The sequence below is a fragment of the Octodon degus genome, unplaced genomic scaffold (assembly GCF_000260255.1).
Source record: "Octodon degus isolate 3935 unplaced genomic scaffold, OctDeg1.0 scaffold00016, whole genome shotgun sequence".
Taxonomy (NCBI): Eukaryota; Metazoa; Chordata; class Mammalia; order Rodentia; family Octodontidae; genus Octodon; species Octodon degus.
This window is the reverse complement of record NW_004524592.1, coordinates 13,000,575-13,024,391: the sequence shown is the minus strand read 5'-3', so window position 1 is coordinate 13,024,391 and position 23,817 is coordinate 13,000,575.

Genomic DNA, 23,817 nt, shown 5'->3' with positions numbered 1-23,817 from the left:
TTCTACATGGTTATGGTTATAAAATTGTGCATGCACCAGGAATGAAAATAACCCAGGAGATTATATTTCAATGCACCCATTAGAGGATCAGCATGAAACACCATCAGTAGCAGAGGAATTCATCAACTTCATAGGCATCCAAGCAGTGTTAAAAACCTTAACTCTACTGGAAATATAACAATAAAAACAGACAAGACCTGAAATGGTCTGATGGGCCTAGCACAAATGTAGCAGAAGATTAACAGCACTAAATTCTTCAGCATGGCAACTTACCCCAACAGTCAGTAAGCAGTTTCTTGAAATTCAGGGCCTTCAAGTACAAATATTTGTGTCAGCATAAATAGATTTCTGGATGGACAAACTTTTTATCTACATTGGCACACTATGTTTATATTCTTAAAAACTGTTTGAGTTTTTACTTTAATGCTTTTTACTTCAATGCACTGTGCAAATAATACATTTATTCCCCTTTTTTCTAATGCTGATGAAAATATTTTCTTTCTGATGGTCATACTTATATTTAGTGATATCTACCTAGGCCTTCCAGAACATTTATTTTTTAATTTTATTACCATATATTTGGGCATATGGAAGAGTGTACGACTGACATAATAAATTCTATCTCTCACCAACAAACTAAAGAGCTAAAATATTTCTAGTGCATTTGAAGCCCTATATAAGTTCTTCCTCAAATGTAATCTACCCTTTTCCATTAGCAATAATATCTCTGTTAAGTTTAAAGTTTATCATTTCCAATATCCAGCTAATTTGTACACTCTTGAGTACCTATCACACATGTCTATGAACTAAATGTTTCCCCTAAGAAATATTTACTATTATCTTACATGCTTTTAAATTACATATGAATGAGATAATTTAATGGTAATGAAATTATACTTTTGATACTTGATTTTTGTTCATTATTGTTTTTATACCATTAATCCATGTTGATATCTCTCACCCTAGTTCATTTATTTCATCACGGTATATGTAGGGTTAGCATAACTTACCAACCCATTCCCTTAAAGATGTTTCCCTATAAAACTATTTGCGATTAGCTATAAAGTGCAAGTGAATTTATGTGATTATTTTTCAGTGTGCTTTAAAGTTACTGAAAAGGAAACAGCATATAAACAGCAGTAAGATGTGTTTTCTCACGGGCAAGCCTGAAACAGATGCCTGCTTTTGAATGTTTGTGGCTATGCCATTTATTCCACTAGACAAATATGAATGTCAGTTTTTAAGCCTATGCAATGATAAAAATTTAAGCATATGCAATGATCAGGTTTACTAACATTATACTATTATTTTTTGAAATACGCATTCTATTTGTCTGTCAGGGAAAGTAGACTTGCCTTATTCTTCCATACACTTCTAATCACTAATTTAGTGCTTTATTGTTTGCATGAACATTCACAAGTGGTTTTCAATTGAAAATAGGAGTTTATTGGACACATTTCTAATGATCAAAGATAACAATGGAAGGGGAAACGTCCTCTCTATGTGACATAAAGCTTAAAAGGTACCACTACATGCAATACAGTAGAGAATTAGATCAAATACTCAATAGAGACTGAAGGGGTCACATGTGGAGTCTGAATCAAGTTAGTTTTTCATATGTCAATTATTGGCAATTATACTACTTTAAAATTTTATATAAAAACTGACAATGTTATCACAGTCTGCTTTTGCTTAGGTGCTTCAAAGTTCAAACAGATTCTTTCCAAGTGGTGAGAGAATAGTTACACATAAGAAATAATTAAGCAGAGACAAAGAATAATCATAGTTCTAAATCACAATAAATAACTTAAACAACAGTGGTACAATGGATGCATAGCTACATCAACATAAGTGATTCTTGTCCAACAAGTTGGTTCATCTGAAATAAAATGCATTTTCAATCAATAGATGAAGTGCACATTATCTTACAATGCCTTTGGGAGAACAAGGAAAAAAATTAAAAGCAAGAATCAGCAACCCATGGCATATACTCTGATTACGTCTGCCATAATTCTTTCTTGCACTTTTTTATTTTTAATGAAGATTTGCCTTGCTTTATTTTGTGAAAAACAATTTTATTACAAAGATATTATATAAGCATTTTGGAAAATTTTAACAAGAAATTACAAAGAAAACATAAAAGTTCAATACTAATTTTATCATATAAAGCCATTGTTAATGGTTTAGTATATATGCAATTTCTTATAATACATAGATATTCATTAACAATGCATGAACATATTGTAGAAATTTTTATGGTCTTCTTTTCTATAAACTATATGATATGTATATTTTCCATAGCATAATTCTTTATCCTCACTTATAACTGCTCTATATCATTACATTATGTAGGTGGGCAATAATTCATGCAACCTGACTTCATTTTTGTGCAGTTGTTTTTAGTGTTTTGTACCATATGAGCAAGGTCATAGTAAGTACCTTTCCTGATAAATCTATATGTCCATGATGGTTCATTCACCTCCCATAAATTCATAAAAATGTCATCACTGAGCCAAATGCCATGCACATGTATAACATTTTTCTTATATGCAGTCTAACATTTGCCTGAAGAAGTTCGTTGTTCCCGCTTTTGCTCTCATCCTCACAGTAGGAGGAAACACATTTCCTCAGATAATATCTCTAGTGCATGTCACTTGTGATCTCAAGCCAGTACTAGTCAGCATCTTCACCTTTGCCATGCGACCCTTTAGTGGTCTTTTGCTGGGGCTGCTCCTGACCTTGGGCCATATGTGCTTCCTTTGGCCAGTGAGATATTTGCTTTGTTGATTCACGGAGAATATCCAAAAGTACTGATGGGATTGGGCTTGTTCTCTGGAGCCTGGGCTATTGCCTAGGCCAGCCCACTGACACCAGAAAGAGAATGAGAGGCAAGCGTAAAAAACAACCCTCAGACTGGTCAAAGGCATGCGACTGAGTTCAGATTTTCACCACGAAAATCTACTCAGTTTCACCCAGTCTACCAACACCCAGTTGATCCCAAAGACTTACGGATAATAATACATTATTGATTTATTTAGTTGTGTGGTTGGAGGGATGATTTGTGACATAGTACTAAGTAAATGATAAAAATCTTCAATGCTGCTCTTCCAACAAATTTTACAGCTAAAATTTTGATAAAAGTTTACAGGCTACAAAATACTTTTACTGAACTGCCTAATTCATTAACTCAGTTTTGAAAATCCAGAAACTAGGGTTCAGAAAGATTGTGATGCACCCAACTTTTTCCAGTATTTAAGTGGCAGAGCAAGAGTTTAGAGATTATAGAGCTATATCTCTTTCTCTGTTCCCAATTTATTCTTTACAAAATCAGTTAATAAATATTTTAGCCTTTGTAAGCCATATGGGCTTTTGTGACTATTTTATTCCATGATTGTAGCATAAATGCATATATATCTATATCTATATCTATATATATGTCACTGTTTTCTAATAAAACCTTATTTACAGAAATCTATCTTAGTCACACTACAATAGTTGTTATAGTCACCCCTCAAATTAATCATCACTAATGAAGGTACTAAAATTTTAGCATATATATATATATATATATATACACACACACACATACATATACATATATATGTATATATGTATGTGTGTGTGTATATATATGTATGTGTGTGTGTATATATTGAAATTCATAAATTTGGAAGTACAAAGATTCATCTTGTTCAATTTCATTTGAAAACTGAAACTACCAAGGAATCACATTTAAAAATTAAAAAAAAAAAAATCCAGAAACTAACAACTGGCAATATACCTCCTTGAAAGCAATCACAGGTCAAAGGCCCACTGCTGGAAAGGATATGAGTGTTGGAAAAAATGTATAAACGGCTGCTGGTCAATCATGAAAATAGAAAATAACCGAGCAGAATCCATCAAAATAGGTGATGTGTGAAAATGAGAATTTCCCAACTTGGTTCACAAAGGAGCGATTTGAAATGAAAACCCATGAATGCATGAATGAATGAATGAGTGATTGAAGAGGTGCTTAGGGAGCTAATGTCAACCCAGCTCGATCTCAGAAAAGGTTAATTGAGACAAGGCAGCTGTCTCATCAGCTGGGGGGGGGTGCAGTGCACGTGGAGAGGCTTGGCAGCAGAAATTCTGTAGAACTTTAAAGTGATCAGAACCATTTTCATTGATCTCTGGCTTTTCAGGGGTGCAATGTATAAATGAACAAAGATCACACCAAATTTTAGGTCTGAATTGCAGTTCTGTCACTTACTGCTGTACACTAATATATCCTATATCATAGGATTGCCTTTGAGACTAAAGGCAATGATATGCTTAATATGCTTAGCATAGCCCTCCTTACACCGAAGAAGTAAATAAACTATTAGCTCTTTGCTAAAATCAGCACTGGGCACTGGGAGTCCTTGACCTTGAGGAGCTTCAATCTGGTGGGAGGGCACTGACTGACAAATAGACAAGCAGGGTAACAAAATGTGCAAAGTACCATAACAAGGACATTGACGAGGAATCTTGGGAGAAAAAAAGACTATTGCTGTTGAGAGGAAGAGGTACAGTACTTCAGTGTGCATGTATTCTATTCTTATGAATATTAGCCAGGGCCAGTCTGTTAGCTCAGTGGACTAAAGCACCTGCTTAGGCAAAGCACAGCAGCCGGGGTTCAATTCCAGGCATGCCATGCTGGCCTGCCTCTGGGGCACAGATGATGAGATGGTGAATGAGATTGGCATAGTGGCACACTCCTGTAATCCCAGTGTTTGGGAGGCTGAAAACAAGAGGATTACTACTTGTCTCATCTACATAGTGAGGCCCTATAGACCATGGAGACCCTACTCTAAATACAGAAAAAAATATTAATAGTGAGGTACTATAATAATATTACAATCACCAGACCACAACATCTTTACAGTAGAGATTAAAGACTCCTCTGAAGCAGGATACCATGAGGGTTCAATCATGGCGTGATGAATATGTTTTGAATTATAGATCTTAGTAAAGAAAATTCCTCATTTTAATTTTCAAAAGTAAAACTTATAGTTGAAGAGGGAAGTAAACTAGTCTCTGTTAATCTTATGATCATATTCTACATTTTGAGACTCCATTGGATTTATATGATAATATTGCTGGAAGTTTGAGAATGAGTCAAATAAGAGTTTGCAAGTCCATTTCAGCCATGGTTACTGAGATCTTTGGTAGGTAACTCATCCTCTAGAGAAATTGTGTAAAATGATGCTTGGTTTGGGATTTCAGAGCATCCTAAATCCTGACTGGCCACAAGGACGTGGTGATGAACACCTAAGTGTTGGATTTGGATACAGATGGTGTGTTTGGGAAATGATTTGAAGAGGTACAAGTGTGTAAATATGACCAGAATGTGGGGAGGGGAACTGATAGGTGTGCTGAAGGGCAGGTTACTGCTGGAGAGAAAGAGTTCAGCTCCCTCTTAAGTACAGCAAAGGTCATGCTGTGGGTTGTTCCACCAAGGAAAGAGAAAGGGTATTTATAAACCAAGGTGAACTTCCTTGATTTAAAACTGTCGCTGGGAGTGTTGAAATCTCAAGTTCTTCCAGGCAGACCTTGGGAAACTGATCAAGCTCTCAGCACTCTGCACAAAGCCTCAGAGTGGAGATGCTGAGTAGTCACTGGCCATGAGGTGAGAGAAGCTGTCTGCATGGTAAGTGTCCACGGAATCTGCAGGTGAGGCACAGGGGACAGGGCATCAACACTGCCTGCCATACTTCTACACATTGTCTCCCTTTTTGTTTGTACATTAGGAGAAAAATAAAATATAAGGAGGAGATTTTATCAATAACTAAATGTACTGCCTTATCTTTGGCTAGATAGATTTTTTAGAAGACAAAAAAACATCAGGATAATGGAGTAAATTCAAGTATTCTCTGAATATTGGAAAACATCATTATATCAATGTTATAGTTCTTGGTTATAAGAATGATCTTTTGGCCATTTGGGAGAGAAGAACCTTCTTACTAGGAAATTCATGCTGAAATACATATAACTAAAGTGGATTAATGTTGTCAACTTGCTTGCAAATGCTTAAGAGTATACACACAGAGAATCAACTACAGAAAAATTTCAAAAGCTAGTATATTAATGTAAGGGTATGATGGATTATTATACTTTGACAAATTCTACATATACTTGGAATTTGTCAAAAGAAAGTAGGAAAAACATAAAAAGGAGAATTTGACATCACAGGATAAACGTGTGAGGATTAACTGAGAGCTCTAGGCATAGTAATAGATCATATGGCTAAGACCAGGGACCTGGTTCAGGGTGCTCAAGTGAAATTCTCTCTTCTACCAGCTATCTAGGTGACTTTAGGCAAAGGTCTTATTTTGGTCAACACATTTTCTTACATGCCAACCAAAATTAATAAAATCCCATAATCCCTTTGTTAGGAGATTATCAAGTGGATGGTACATATACAGCACTGAGAATAGTGCCTGGCAAATACACATGTATCATCACTGTCATTCGTCACCACCACAAGTGGCTATCCATCCCAGTTTCTTATTTTGTTTCAAAAAGGTCCCAAGGTGGAGTCCAAGCTGTGTAGTGAGACCCTGTACCAAATAAATAAAAGATTTAAAACAAAAATCTTAAAAAGTTCCCAATTTGGGCTATAAACATTATGTATACCTTATTATTACCTCATCAGCAAGTTAAAGGCAGCTAAACAGAACCGTGTTAACATAGTAATAGCTTTAAAATTGGTGCTGTCAGTTTTCATTGTATGGTAAGCCGTCATCTAATGTGAGTCAAGAGCAAGACAAGGGTACTGGAGGGCTAGCTCAGTTGTCTATAGCACCTGCTTAGACAAACTTACTCAGGTGCAAGGGACTGCAGTTTGATTCCCAGCACCACATGCCTCACCAGACCAGCCCTTAGGTGGGTCTAGCCAGCCAAAAAAAAAAGAAAGAAAAAAAGAAAAGAAGCCTTCTCCAGTTTCTGTGTATAAGGAGCTGAAAAGACTTGAACTTCAAGAGCAAGACAACATGGCACCAGGTAGCCGGCAGGGATCCACAAAGGAGTTGAGCAAAAGATCAATGAGTCTAGGGTGGGCCAAATAGCTTGGCAGATTAAAGTGTCTGCTTAGACACAGGGGCTGGGAGTTCCATCCCCAGGTCAGTCATGAAGGCCCCGCCCCCAGGGAGTGCTGAGGCTGCATTTGAGACTGGGCTTGAGGGCGCAAGTCTGTAATCCCAGCACTTGGGAAGCTGTAAACAGGAGGATCACTACGAGTCCGATCTATGCAGTGACACCCTATGCGCCCTGTACACGCTGTCCTAAATAAAATTAAAAAAAAAATTTGGGTCTACCACGAGGCATGATAATAGGTATATTATTCAAAAGTCAGTGAACAGAGAATCCAGACATTGGACAGCAAAAAAGCAAGAACTGTTGCACAATTCCAGGTCCTGTAAGCACCAACAAAATAGTAGGCTACTTGACAAAACCCAAGTATATAGTGGTGCGGAAGGAGAGTTAGAACTTACTTACTAGAAATACAGACAGCTAAGGGCATGGTCAAAGGACTGTAAGGCATATAGTACAGCTAGTACAAAGCCAGAACAGACCAGGATCTCAGCTTCACTGGTCACCAGAGAAGAGATCTTCCACACATGGCATTCAATCTCTAAGTCCCGTGTTTTATAATTTATAAAAGTGGCTCAGTGATTCCAAATTTCCTCCCAACCGTAGACAGAGTGGTCAACAGCACAGGCTCTAAAAGCAGACAGAGATGATTTCACATAACACAAGTGACTAGAGGCAAATCATTTGCCTACATACACAGGAAAATTATTTCATAGGGATATTAGTCATACTATAGGAAATACAGCCTTAGCTAAAAGCATATGACATGGGAAACACTTACTATATTTAGGAATAGGTTTAACTGCAAGTTATTTAAATATCTCAGATAGCAGTGGCTTTGAAAGATGGATGCTTATTTTTCACCAATGCTTAAGTTCACAGATGTCAAATCAGGAGTTGTGTGAGCAGAGCATTTTCCATCTTGTTGCTCCGCATTGGATGCCTGCTTTGCCCATGGTCACCTTTGGCCAAGTGGAGGCTGGAGGTCGGAAATGTTATTTTTTTATAAGCAGTCATCAACTGAAAACCAGAAGACTTATGAAGGAAAGAAAAATGGGATTAAAGAATGATTAGTAGTCTCTGTCACAAACTTCAATAAATGTTAACTTCTATTTGTATTATTATCATAGCAATAGTATTTGCATTCTTGGTATTAGTGCTTCAGTAATTTTGTAAGTGAGAATTAGATTGATCCAGCACCTCAAATGAAGCCGATTGAAGATAATAATCAAGGAGGTTGTTAGAAAAATTGATTTCTGTTGAGGTTTTACTTTCACCTCAGACACTAGAGAGTTTAGGAGTAGAAAAATGTGTCGCTCTGGCATCTGATTTCATATTCATAACAATGTGCAAAGAATGGATTATACCTAAAATGATTGAGAAGCTGTGGTTTGGTTGATGAACTAAAGATGACATAGAAGAGAAATCAAGCAACCATAAGGCCCTTAAGTGTCTGAGGATAGGACATTTATTTTAATAGCACAAAATGGAAATCAATTCCAATTTCAAATGAAGAATATATATGTGTGTTGGAATTAAATGCTTTTAAAATGTTTAGAACCAAGATGGATTTTGGTTCTAAAAAGATGGTAAATACCAAGTAGTGTATTTGATATGAGGACAGTTATATTATTAAAAGGCAGGTATTTACCCTGCTATATGGTATTTTTAACTGGCACCACATAGCCCAACAAGATAGAAGCATCATAAAAATTTAGAGATCAGAGGACTGAGAAATAAACAAGACATACCTTGAAAGATAAATGTTTAAAAGATGACAAAATATGGAATGCCTATATTCATGTTCTTTTCTTCCAGGCTACATTTGGTGATATTTTAAAACTTTTCATTTGCTAACATGTCCACAACACCCCAAACACAAGATTGAAATTCTGGCAACAAAAACCTCCAGAGATAAAACAAATCCCTAAACTCTTCTAAAACCTTTTAAACTTCCTGATAGTCAATCTAGAAATGCTATGATTTGTTGTTGTGTTTAATCACTTCTCATCAATCTTTGCTTCTGCACCAACAGGCTAAATGCAGTGGAAACCTTTGCAGAAAACCACTCCCTCTGCACTGCCCTGCTGTCTGTCCACCTGGCAGGGTACCAACAGGCCATTCAGAGAACTAGGGTACACAAGGAAACATCAACATAATTAAATGATGCCATCAGCCTCTGAAGAGGACTTCCAACTGTGCTGCTCCACATGAGAGAGCTTTTAAATATAGATCACCTGGGGACTTGTGTGCAAATCTCACTTTTCTCCCTTACATTCCATCAGAAGAGCTAAAGTGGGATGCAGCATTCAGAGGCAGAGAACCTGGCACTGTTCAGCAATTTCAAGCTCATTGTATAAAAATATTCAACTACCACTTATGTCTACATAATGTTAATATCTGTATAGAAAGTGAAAAATTCAAATAAATTAGGCCAATAGTGAGACTAATTACCTATTAACAATCAAAGATCTTGTTCTGCCTTGAGTGAACAGAGGGTGTTTTATTGTTTGATCTGCTGGTACTGTGACAGCCCAATTCAAGCAAGTCTTCCCTTTTCTGGCTTCCCTAACTTTTTTTTTTTTTTTTAGTATAGGGTCTACAGGGTCTACAAGGTCGCACTACACAGATTGGACTCGTAGTGATCCTCCTGTGTTCAGCCCCGCAAGTGCTGGGATGACAAGTGCATGCCACCTAGTCTTAATGGCCATCTCAGTGTACCCCGGAAGTGGGGCCAGCACAGCATGCCAAGGATTGAACCCTGGCCATTGCACTCTGCTTAAATGGATGCTTTAGTCCACTGAGCTATCTGGCTGACTGGCTTCCCTAATTTGGCAGATGAGCAGAATCTGCACCCAGGACTCATGAACACCTGCATCTCAAGTGGTTTTTGGATTTTATTTGTTTTTAGTAGCTTGTATTTTGATATTGGTAGACAGCCTTGCTGCCTTCTCCACTTTCTATAGTCCTCCTTTTAAGAACTAGTTCTTTTCTCTTTTCGTGCTCTGGCTCTGTTCTCATGTGCCATATCTCTCTGTATCTCTTCATTCATCCCCTTCTCGCATAGTCCATTTCCCTAGTGATGTCACATAGTAAGTGATGTCTTGCATTGTCTTCCAATCCCAGGGCAGACTGCAGAAGTGTGTACCTTGTCATCTGATTCCTGTGCTGTTGGACAGAATCTGCAGTCTGAGCTGTAGGAACAGGAGAGGTATAATTCCTCTGTATGAGGCAGGTGATATGACCAGGATATTTTCAGAGAAAATGGGATCAAAGGCTTGCATCAGGAAGAAAGCATCTTCTTGGCTTGTTTCATTATTTTATCCTAAACGATAATTTTATTAGTTATGGTTCTGGCAGGAAACAGATGGCAAACTTCACAGGAGTAGACAAAAGAGTTTAGTGAATGGAGTTGTCTACAAAGATATAGGCATGGTTCAAATAACTCAAGCAAGAAATAACAAAACACTCTTAAGCTAGAAAAGAGTAGGAAGCCATTACCACTCTGCCTAAAGAGGCCAGAGAAGGAGCAGGGCTCCTCTTTATATAGGAAGACCTATACCTGTAGCTGAGAATTGTCTCGTAGTGATATAGGGGGAGCTCCAAACCTGAAAGTTACCTGGGATGAGTTTGTGTTCTCTAAAACTGAAGAATGAATTTTAGGAACAAACAGAGATTGTGAACAGAATATATTTGTTGGGAGAAAGAAAATTCCTGTCTGAGACAGGGATGGGAGGGGGCCCCCGAGCAGATGGTCCCTGGGAAGCTGTCTTTCTAGGGACTTTTATAGAGTAAAACCATGCAGTGAGGCAGGTCTAAGGTGATGGAAAACAGGGGAACTTGCTTAGGTGGGCAGGAGGTAGGACAAAACTATGGTTAACCAATGAGATGACAAGCACCATTGCTGAGGTAAAATTGGTTCAATCCAGTACCAAATGGGAAAGTGAATCACATAGCAAGTGGGCATGAATATGGGACAGGGTCTCTTCCTGTTGGAGGTTGAGTTAGTGACTCATTTAGGCTCTTTTAAGGTGATTGATACTTATTTGGAATATCAAGACCTGATGCCCATTCCTAGGGAAGTATGTGGCTACATTTGTTTACTCTTTTGTCTTGAGGTCTGGCCCACAGCATGGAGTGTCTGTCTCTTCCACAGTTGCAAAGTCACCTTATCTTCCATATTGTCTCCTTGAGGGCCTGATCCTTTCTGACTGCCTATAGTATTTCTATCTAGTTCAGCTGCCTACAACAATTAGGAGCCGTGGTCTTAGTTATAAAGACAAAGCTAAAGTAGGAGACCTAACAGAAAGAAGCTGAGAAAGTAACTGAGAAAAATTAATGCTATAACCTCCTTATCTTCCTACCCTCTCATTTCCTGCTGGGCCTCCCCTTGGCCAAACCCAACAGGAAGCCAGAGAAGAAGGAAGTTGATGCTGTCCACAGAGAACAGGGTTTTGGAGACTAAATCAGGAGGATAAGTATGAAATTTAATAACCTAGTTCCAGTCAATTTGATGATATGCATTATGTCATAATAATGATGGAGAAGACAAATATGAAAACAGTAATAGTATTGTTTGAAGACATTTTAGTGATATCTTAATTGCATAGAATATATTTTCAAATGGGTTGCACACTTATCCAATGAGCTCTAGGAATAAGAGGACAAACTACAAAGCATTTAGATTATTTTGTGGATGACTACTTCTTGATTTATTGTTATTGGCCTAGTGTTTAATGCGTGAGTGGAATGCTTCATTTGTTTTAATAGTAACAAGTATGAAAAACCTACTGCATGCCACACTTCATGGTAGTTGTGAGAGAATAGGTCTGCTTTCTCTTGAAGCCCATTCCCTAAATAATGTTAATCATTTTCCTGGTGAGAAGGAATCTTCCTTCATCTTGGTATTACATGATTCTGGGTTTCAGTATGAGGTCTTCAGGAATTCTATTGCAACTAGGTCTGTCTTATACTATTGGACCATGCTGAGATTCTATGTGTGTTCCAGTTTCTCATTATCCTCTCTAATGTTGAGTGATGGGCTATGTAGAAACATTAAGTTAAAAGCAAATATCGTTATTGTATTTTCATTTTAACCCCTGGCAAAGAGCATTAACAGGATTGTTTTGCTTTGCTTTGCTTTTAATTTGTTAGACTTATGATATCTCTCAGCTCTGCTTGCTGCATGGTGAATTAAAAAGAGCATGGGGCTTCTAGCCAGAAGACCAGAATTCTGTGATCTCAACTTTCCACAACTAGTTTTTGGATGTTAGACAAGACATTTTATTTTTTGAATGTTCATTTCTTTGTTTACAGAATTGATACAGTAATGCCAACAAGGCCTGACTGCTATATGGATTAAATGAGGCAATGCATGTGAAAGTTTTTTATACAACTCAAGGACCTCATCAGATCTTAGTGATTAATATAAGAATTAGCTTGTGAATTCACTGAAACACAGAGGCAGGAAGAAGATTAAGAAACACTGCAACTTCTCTCTTCCTGTAATCTAGCTTTCCATTGGCTGAATCCAAGCAAGTTACACAGATGCTATCAGTAAGAGAAACACCTCCATAACATGGAACAAGGTATGGGGGCTTTGTTGAAAGTTTAGAACCACAGGAAATATTCAACACTATCTCCACTTTACAGATGAAGAAATCAAGGCCTAAATTGAGGCCAATATATACCTCAATGTATGTATAACTGTGTGGATATATATTGAAATATAAGAGAATATTTATTATAGGAATTGGCTCATGGGGTTATGGAAACCAAGAAGTAACATGTCTTCTATCTGGAAACTGGAGAACCAGGTGAGGCAGTGGCATATGTATTTGTACTATAAAGGCCTGAGTATAAATAGGGAAGCCCAGATAGATAATCGATCCACTATCTAAGGCCTGGGCTGAATCCTGTAGATAGATAGATAGATAGATAGATAGATAGATAGATAGATAGATAGATAGACAGACAGACAGATAGATAGACTTCAGTTTAGTAGATTAATGAGAAATGCTCTAAAATATTAATGAAGTTCAGTTTTAAAAATAGTTCATATTTGTGGTTCCTACAAATGGATAAATGAAACAAAGTCTGATCTTTGACAGAGAATAAAATCTGCCTTCAAGTGGTACTGAAGGAGTTTGGAATGGTATAGGTCAATTGAGCCAAAATAACTTTTTAGAGTGAAGAGTGAATGTTTCCGTGAGATTAATTCCAAACCTAGAGTTGCATAATTATAATGATGACTTTCCTGGAGACATGCTGGCCTGGTAGCAACCTAAGATTGGTTAATAAAAATGGCTACTTCAAACTGAAGGAAGGAGGGGTCCAAATCCTTCCAAATGTAGAGCTGAGGTGAATCGGTTTGGTTCTCCAGAAAAACAGAACCATCAGGATGTATGTTGAAATAATACAGGATATTTATTATGGGAACTGGTTTGTGGAGTTATGGAAACCAAGAAGTCACACGTCTTCTATCTGCAAACTGGAGAACCAGGTGAGCCAGCAGTATAAGCATTTGCAGTATGAGGGCCTGAGTGCTAATAGGGAAGCTCAGATAGATAATCCACTATCTAAGACCTGCGCTGAATCCTGGAGTCTTACTACCTTAGAAATGGGGTAAATTGGATATTAAAGCTTAAAAAGGAAGAGATAATTTGCTCTTCTTACACAGTTTGCTCTGTCAGAGTTCTTCATACACTGGTTGATGACCACCTACATTCATGAGGACAGATGTTTTCTACTCAGCCTGATGATGAAAACAGTAATATTTTCCAAACCGCATAGGCAAAACCCACAATGAGTTTTCACTAGATATCTTGGAGTCCTTTAACCTAGTCATGTGGATGTCTAGAACTATCCATGACGCAGAGGAATAATCTCAATTTGCTTTCCTGAAACACTAGCATGAGTAGCATAATGCTAACTGACAGGAAACTAGACTCCACAAGCCAGCGAATGGAACCCAGGATCCAGGACTACAACCTACAGTGAGGAGATCCTCAAAGAGCCACAAAGTGAGTGCTGCCATGCTGGATCCTCACCAATAAACCCTGTAGTGTAAAGGGAACCCTGGGAAATGGAGTTCACAGCTTTAAAAAGATAAATGATGGTAGAGCTCATTTGACAACAGACAATAGAACAAAAATACCATTAGGTACCATCATTGGTACTTTATAATATTGTTTTATGTAATCCTAGTAAGAATTATAGGCAGTAGGTATATTCATTCCCATTTCAAAACAAGTCTCATATCTGGTATTGACTCAAAGTGTAAAATGAATCTTACTACTAAAATTTACTTGGTACTGAATCTAAGTGAAGTAATATCCTGCTTTTCAGCTGTTCAGAGGTGATTTTGTTCTCCTGGTGGAGAACAGTTAATGAATAAACTTTTGGGAATAAAAGCCTTCCTGAAAGCTAAGGCTTGAAATGAATGGGGAAATTTGAAACATGGCGCTGGGGAAATAGTCTAAGAGCCTGCCTGGCAAGTGCAAGGACCTAGGTTCAACCCCCTGTACTGCATTCTGAGCTAGCTCTAGAACCTGGGTGCTTTGTGCCAGCCATTGAAACCAAGTGTGGTGGCACACACCTGTAATCCCAGTCCTGGGGAGGATGAAACAGGAGGATCACTATGAGTCTGAACTGCAAGCCCCTGTACCAAATAAACAAATAATTAAAATAAATTGAAACAGGATTCTCGTTCCACCTGCTGACATCAAGGCCCAACTAAGCTGGACCCACTCAGAAACAGACTCTCCTCTGGAATCGATTCAGAATTCAACATTTCTTTCAGGATCACAATTGCCTCAAATAGTAAGAATCTTTCAAAATAGCTATAGACCTAAGACCCACTGTCAAACTATATGCTCTGCAATGATGAAATGTGGGGAAGTAAAGAGAGACCACTTTCTTCTTGCTATTCACATAAACAGGAGAGTGGAAGCTTGTAAAATCTAGTGCTGGCCAGGAGGGTAAATTAACTCAAAAAAAAAAAAAAAAAGTGCTGTGAGACTGTGAGAGCATAAAGGTTGAGGGAAAGAAGTTCAAGGTGAAAGCAAAAAGCAAACTGATGAAAAATAGTAGAAGGTGTGGTGAGGTTTATATCAGGCACCATTAGAGGAGAATTTCAGAAACAAAGAACTTTGAGAGGAAGCAGTTTTCAGCAACAAGGAAGTCAAATGCATGTGCCAATGAAGTGCTCTCTAGGGTTGATCTAAATGGAAAGCTACGGGAATTTAGAAATTCAGGGATGTATGGGCAAGCTAACAAATGTTAGTATGCATTTATTGTGTCAACTATTCTTTTGTCCACCAAATTCTCCCATTTACCATGCTAATCCTTAGATAGCTATTAGAGCAAACTATAACCATGTTGATGAACTACCTTGAAAATTTATGGCTCTAAACTCTAAGGCCCTACACAAGTTTAGCAATCTTTGGGTGATCCTTGTCAGATCACCATTTTATTTACAAAAATAGCTCTTTTAAACTCAGCAAAAATAGCTCTCATTCACCCAGCATTCTTAATAGACAATCTCACAGGAAAAGTAAAAGCAATTGATTAGGAAATTCCTTAGCAACCATCCTTCGCATATTTATATTTACCCATCATTTTTCCTGTCTTTAGGACCTCTATTGTTAATCTAACACTCTCTTGGCTCTCATAAACTTGTCCCATGAATTATACCCTTTGTATAAACAATATCTGGTTTTTGACTGGCTCTTTCTCCACAGCTCATAGATGTAAGTCCACCTCACCCTGAAATGAACAGTCCTTTACCAATGGTCATGACCACCACATCATTTTTTCTTTAATAGCTGAAGTTTATGAAGCCTTGATTTCTTCACTTCTCACCAATCATTTACTCCTACAATCCACTGAAACATCCAAAAATATTCAAAATCCAACTTATACATCTACTGCACAATGGAAATTGTACCAGAAAACTACAGCTACACTCAGGCTACCACATTCAGGCTTTATCTTTCTTATTCCTGTTAGACTTTCCCCAGCATGCTACTCCTCATTGCAGTCCTTTCCCATAATGGCTCAGAATCACCCTTCTCTTCTTGATCTTCTGCCATCTCTCTACTTGTTCAGTCTTCACAGAGACTCTGTGCCTTCCTCCTTCACTTTCATTGCTGATGCTTCCCTATGTTACAAGGTTCTAGGTTCAGCAGACTTTCTCCAGATATTCTTTCCAGATTCTTGGTGTTCTAAACAAAGAACTAGACAAGTGAAAAGTCACATTTATTAAAGATAGGAAATGAAGTATGCTCGGGGAGAGAGAGAGAGAGAGAGAGAGAGAGAGAGAGAGAGAGAGAGAGAGAGAGAGATTGAGAAAGCTCACAGTGGCCATGAGGTCATTGGCAGACATCTTTTGTATCCCTCATTTTTTCAGGCTATTGGCAGATCCAAGCCATCTTATGAGAGACCTGCTTGATTTTACACCAGGAGAATTGAAGATAGCACCTTCTGATTGGTCCCAGGTGAAGAGCTGGAAACTGTTCCTCACAAGTGATTGTCAAGTGATGCCCACTTGCTCAGCCTGTTGGCTATGTCCTGGTCTCCTGCCTCGCCATCTTCAGTCTTTATCTCCTGTTTCATATATTTATCAGTTATATCAAGTCTTATTAATTCATGAGCACTCATGATTCCAGCCACTCAAAATCAACACATTTGACCCAGAACTCATTACTGCCTTCTCTACCATATCTTTTTGTTTGTAAAAATTTCTTCCAACAAAGAGAGGGAAAGAACTTGAGTGAAATGAGCAAGTTCAGAGAATTTTCAACATGGGAAATAGGAAGGGAGGGTTAAGAGTACCTTAGTAAAAAATACAACCAGTATTTACTGCCTGCTTTTATGTTGAGGATTAGATAGCTTTCAGAAGGACTTATCTTTTATGATTTTGCAACAGTCTTATGAGGGAGGGAAGTAAGCAAAAGAACAGCCTCTTAAAGATGTCCATGTCCTTATCTCCAGAATCTGTGAGTGTGTTCTGCAGTGGCATTCACCTCTTAACATATGATTAAATGAAGACTCTTCGTATGGGGAGATTATCCTGCATTATGGGGAACTCCAGGGCTGATTTATGTGTACTCATTGTCTGTAGGTCTAGGAAACATTGGCTTTGTTTATAGGACAAGGCAGGATGGATTTGTTTTCAGTATACAACTTTGTACCAGCCAGTGTGCAGTCTAGAAATCTTGTGTTCCTATTCAACAACCTTAGTGAGCACTTTCTTCATGTGAGACACCATGCTAGACCTTGTTAATACAAAATAAAAACATACCCTTTGTGCCTCTGCCTGCTACTCACCTTGTCTTTTTGTTTCCTCAGGGCTGTGGCTTCTTGCTTGCTAACCTCTGAGCACTATGCCCTGTTGGTGTTTCCTTCACTATGCCCAATCCTGCCAAGAGTTCTTACATTAAACTCTCTTCAGTTACACTTTTGAGTGCAATATCTGCCCCCTAGCTGGCCCCTGACTGGTGTGATGTTTATGGAGGATCTACAACAGCTGCAGGAATATAGACAGGATGACAGCAGCAGGTGGCTGGTATGCCGAGTAGACAGCCATGCTTGGGTAGAGAATGATTTTGCTGGATACATTTTCTCAGGACAAGGGATGATATCACCCACAAATTGAGATTCAGGTGATACAGACCAAGTATTATGGAAGAAGCTAAATATACTACATGCATCTGAAATATAAGCTTAACAACTTAGTCTGCTTGCAAAGTAGTTTTGCAACCATTCATGGAAAATTTGAAGAGTAAGACTACTCAGAGTCATGTGCAAGGCTTAAAGGCTCATGGATGTGAAGATAAGTTCACTGATGCAGCACCATTATTGTTCTAAGAGTTAAAGGAATTTGTAATCAAAGCACAACATTGTAGAGCATCTAGCCATCTCTCTCATGTTGGCTGACTTTGCTTCTCCTTCTTTCTCCTGTCCAAATGGAGTACTTCTTGCTGTATCTATATTTACTAGACACCTAACCCTTGTTCTTAACCAGTATTGCTTTACTTCAGGAATCAGACTTTTGTATCTTGCCTTAGCTTTATATTTCCTTGGCTGGGCCTGAGGACAGACACACCTCTACTAATGGACTTCCTCAAAGGCTAAACCATGGCTGTAGAATGTAAGCCACTGGTTAGAGTGATATGAGCAATAAAACCTCACATGGTCAGAGTGCATGTTTTTCAAGGACTTTCAGTTCTGTCACATTTGCATTGGAGTTTTTCCCACCATGCCAAAAGGCAGAGTAAAAAGGCAAGTAAAGAGGCTGGGGAAATGTCCAACAGCCAGATTCTATTCCCTTATTGCCCCAAACTGAATGTTTTCTTTAGTAATAAAGTTAAAGGAATTTGCCTTAGGTAAGCAACACCCACCCCACCCCCTCTCCTTCTTCACACACCACAGAAAGGGAGTATTGTGCAGAGGTACTTTCCAGAGATTCTATTAGGCAGTCCCTGAGGGCAGTTCAGAACCTATGTGTGTATACAGAAAGCTCTTTTCACTGTCTCCAGTTGAGGAAATCTTCAAGAGCTATTCAAACCAAATAAATTCATTCAGACCAAAAAATGTAAGTATAAATCAGAGGTCAGTTCTCAGAACAGGTCTGAAAGGTGCATAGGCTCTTTCATTAATAACTCATGAATGAAGGATAACTGAGGCACAGAAAGGGTGAGTGCTTGCCCCAATCCCACAGGAGGTAGGTGGCAGAAACTGACTTACTGCCCAGAAATCCAGCTTAGTGACCTTCATTCTCTACAGATACATCAGGCTTCATGGCAGCATTTAGACAAGATTCTGATGAAGTGGTATTTGAGCACACGTATTCTCCCTGAGGCAAACAGATGGAAATGCAACCTAAAGTCAAGATTACTTGGTGAATATTAAGTACAAACAAAAAGGAATTAGTCTTTCTTAATGAAGGGTTCTTCAGCTAAGAGTCCTTGAGAGATCTTCCCCCACAGAGGAAAGCACACGCCAGAGATGACTGGAATCTTTTGGTAAGGGCTCCTCTTCCTTCCTTGGTACATAGTGCCAAGGTTTGCTCCTCTCTTTTCCCTTTTGTCCACCACTAAGAGTTTCCTGTTAACCCTTTTTGTCTTTGCTGTGCTAATGCCATTGTCTACACAACCTTTTCAAACGGGCTAATTGCTAGGCTTAGACTGCCCCTATACTTTAATCTCTTGATTGAAACTTTATCTGGAAGTTCACTAGCCAGCCCTCTGAGAGTCAGACTTCAGGCTTCACTTTACCAATTGGTTTCATTTTGGGGTTTGGATTAACTGAGTTCTGAGGTCCTTTCCTAAAAGTCTTACATCTCTTTGAACTTACTCCAATTCTAAGTTGATTTTTTTTATATTCTTTTATAATATTGGGAGACATTTCTGAGTCAACCATTGTCAAGAGTGACCCCTGGCATTTAGATCATTGGTGTTCTTTTATTGTGATTATTTTGTGCAAAACTTTCTGAAGTTAACTGTACAGAGATGAAAGAAGGTTTCCTGGGGCTTCTAGAGAGAGGATGTGATGATATTAAAAATCTAAGCCTCTGCACTAGAGAAAATAGAGGCAGATGCAGCATGACTTGTCTGTGTAAGTAATCCCAAAAGGTGGCTTTTTAAAAACAGGTTGTTGTGACTGTTAAGAATATTGGGGGAAAAAATCTCAGGAAAAGAAATATGAAAGGAAGAACTGATTTTCACATTTTTTTCTTTGGTGTTTCCCACCACCAGTTTAGACTGGAGAACACAAACTTTGGAAGCAGATTTGCCAAATACCTATTTATAAACTTATATCATTTGTAGGTTGTTTATATGTTTAGACTATTTATATATACTATTCTGTAATATGAGTTCACCCTGTGATTTTAATATAATATTTTGAATATAGAGTACCTAACATAACAATGAAAATTGTAGCAATGCTTAGGGAAAAAATAGAAATGCCATATGGAATATACCATTGCACCTTTGTTAGGAGTATCTCCATCTGCCCACACCTGTAAGTGGTTCCTTTAGTTGTCTTACCACTTAACTCTCAAGTGGGCCATCTGATTCTCTTTATAAACCCAAGGGTTTATAAATGAACAAAATTCAAAGCCAGTGGCTTTAGGTGAAATCAACTGTTATAAAATAGAAAGCAATTTTGAAAAATTAGACTACTGTGCAGATTCGCCAACTACCTATTGATTTAGGCAGGAAGAGGTAGAAGATGAATTTCCTCAAATTAAAATTTCATTTTCTTCTCATAGAAAAGAGAAAAAGACACCCACATGCAAAGTGAAATCTTAGACTAAAAGATTTCTTTATTCATCTTAATTTTCACTTAAAGAAAGAGTCAATAGTTTGGATAGTTGAACATTTTTTTTTTTTTTAATGTATGTAGTATAGGATCTACAGGGTCTCACTATACAGATCAGACTCATAGTGATCCTCCTGTTTTCAGCTTCCCAAGCACTGAGATTACAGGCATGTGCCACCACACCCAGTCTCATTCAACGGAGGGACCGGGGCCGGGACTGGGTGCTGTGGAATGAATCTGCCCCTGCGTCTGCCTAAGCAGGAGTTTTAATCCACTGAGCTATCTGGCTAGCTTCATGAACAAATTTTTTGAGAGTTCTTGCAATTAATACCCTTTTGATAAAGTGATAGATGTTTTCATTGCATATGGCAAAATGGCTCCAACAAAAAATAAGTTTGAAAATTGAGTAGAGAATTTACACTAGAGATCAGTTGGAAATAAATTATAGATTTGGAAACAAAATAAGCAATACTGTCATACCCATCTATCATCATTTAAAATGTCCTTTGAGTTATTTTCTAACGCATACATGAAAGTGAGAGGATCAAATACTCTTACTGGTCACCATGTATCAGAAGTGACAGAACTGCACAGAAGAGAGACACTGAAATTTTTACTAACACTAGTAGGAAATTTTTTAGTAGGTACATATTCTCCAGATGAGACTGTATTTTAGCAATCTTAGTTCTAGATGTAACCTTCAAGAGAAGAGAGTCATTGTTTCTTTTGTTTCCCACTGGATACACTAAAACAAAATCTGACATAGGGTAGTCATTTGATAAATATTTCTGTTAATAATTGAGTGGGGGGACATCCAAATAGCTCAACAGATTAGAGTGCCTGCAAGCAGGAGCAGGGGCCAGGGGTTTGATCCCTAGGCCTGCATGCTGGCCCTGTCCCCAGGGCGAGCTGAGCTGGCAATTGAGACTTGGTGTAGTGGTGCATGCTTGTAATCCCAGCACATGGGAGGCTGTAAACAGGAGAAGAACTGAGTGGGTATTCTTTAGTGATTACTCTGATTTAGTTCATAAACCTGCTATAAAACTATTGTCATTTGAATACACACATTTTGGTGATTGAATTCTCAAAACATTCTACCTAAGGCAGGAGAGACAGAGTACTTAGGTGAAGTTGAAAGACTAATTAGTATCTCACCATTTAGTTAACAGGATAGTGAAGAACCTTTTCTTCCTGGTGAAAAGGGATGGGTGGAGGGTGGAGCAAGAGAAAGGAAAGGGAGTGAATTAAGATGTGTATAGTACATGATGTTTGCCCTCCTGGTAGTAAATTGCTAAATGTGCAGCCCTTTTTGCCAGGGATGGGTGGAGGGTGGAGCAAGAGAAAGGAAAGGGAGTGAATTAAGATGTGTTATGCACATGCAGCAACTTACTACCAGGAGGGCAAACATCATGTACTATAAACATGTACTAATGAACTAAAACTGTAAAAAAGATAATGAGGATCAAGATGCATATGTATATGCATCAATTCCCCCTGATTTGATGATGTATTTATTAAGTATTTCAAATATGTACTAATAATTTTTAATAAAACATTGTTGTTACAACAATATAGATGTAGTATAGAATGGAGTGTAAAATTCAAATGATTCTTTTTGGACAGAATATGGGACATTAGGAATATCTCTCTTATAGTGGCTTCCTCACAAGGGGCTAGAAGTTTGGGGTGACTCTTCCATGCCTTTAGGATCCCTTCTTACTGGCACAGAAATCACAGAAGTTATATCTAGGCCTATATGAGCCCCCATTGCTGAGTTATCAACTCATTTTCTCTTGGATTTATTTTCTGTTACTCTGTCCTTTTGTATTATTTTTAAAGAACAAATGGACTAAGTTACACTACATTCCTTAACCTCTTCATTTATTTTTTATCTTTAATTTGATCATTACACGGGCTTTCACTTGCATGCAAAGCATGTGTCTGAATTTTTATCAGGGTTCTTTTGTTACTTTACATTTTAGATAGGTCACCTGGTGAAAAGACTATGAGATGGAGATTAATATGCATAAATTTATCTGACAATATGGTAAATAAAATCAATTCTTGGGTGGAATGAAAGGAGCAGGATTGTACAGAGAAAGGATTTGCCCAACAATACACTTGCAATAAAGGTGTTCATAAAAGAATACAGAATTGATCATCATGAAGCAATGGATGTGGACTTCCTCACCCCCAATCAAAGACCCTTCATTAAATGCAGGCATGAAGGCTGCCCTGTGGATGAGGTATGAGATCCCAGGCAGTGAAGCTCTATTGCTGACCCTTCTGGCACCAGATGTTATGCACCACAGTATAAATCACTATTATATTGTAGCATTCAAATATGCCTCCAGGGAGTTCCGCCTACCATGCAGCCTCTCAGGGAAGTAGTTTCATTACTACTGAGTGTGTTGGCCATATCTGGAATCATCAAATGCAATCAGTTGGGAAGGAAAAACCTATCCATCTCTTCTGGGGCACAGAGAAGTCATAGGCCTTGACTTTATTACACTCCTGATAGTCCTTACCAACTCCTGGGAACCAGTGTTCAACTTCCTTTCCTTAAGAAAAAGTGTTCAAGTGTCAAGATTGCTCTAATGATAAGAATGGCAATCTATTTTTATTGCCAGTAGGGCCTTGGTGCATAGTTTCAAAAACATATTTAAAATACATGAGTCTAAGAATTATTATTCATGAATGTATCTCATATCTATCTATCTATCTATCTATCTATCTATCTATCTATCTATTTATCTACTTTTTTGCTGCTTAGTTGATTTTGGTTTTAAGAATTGAGCTCCCAGAGTACTGTTATGAAAAATAATTGGGTGGGGGCAGTTGCTCTCATTACAATACCTACAGATTGGTACTGGAAGATAAAGGAATAGCCGAGGCAGCTCAAAAAGCATCAGCTTTCTCCTCATAAGCTACTAGGGTCAAGTCTTTGGCTTTCCAATGATCTCACAGCAAGATAGCCAACACTCTCTTCAGCCAAATTACTAAAAGGAGTCAGCTTGATAATCTTAGCTTATTATCAATGACTTTACCAACTTTGAATACCAGGTTATGACATGCCCATCCTTACTCTATATGAGGGAGTCCTCAAAGTAGGGCCCTTCCTTGGTGCAGTCAATAGCTGTCCAACATTTTTAAAAGATCAAACACTGCTTCTTTGAATAAAAGTCTTGAAGCATGATGAAACTCATTGGATTTGGTGGAGATCATTACTAACCCATGGAACTATTTATCTATACTAATATTGTGTCAGTATCATGTGCCAAAAGTTTATTGTACACTTTTCAAATTGGTAGATTTTTTTGGTTTGTTGTGAAGTTCTTCCTTTCAAATTACATGAGATATGTTGAAGTGCACATGTAGTTT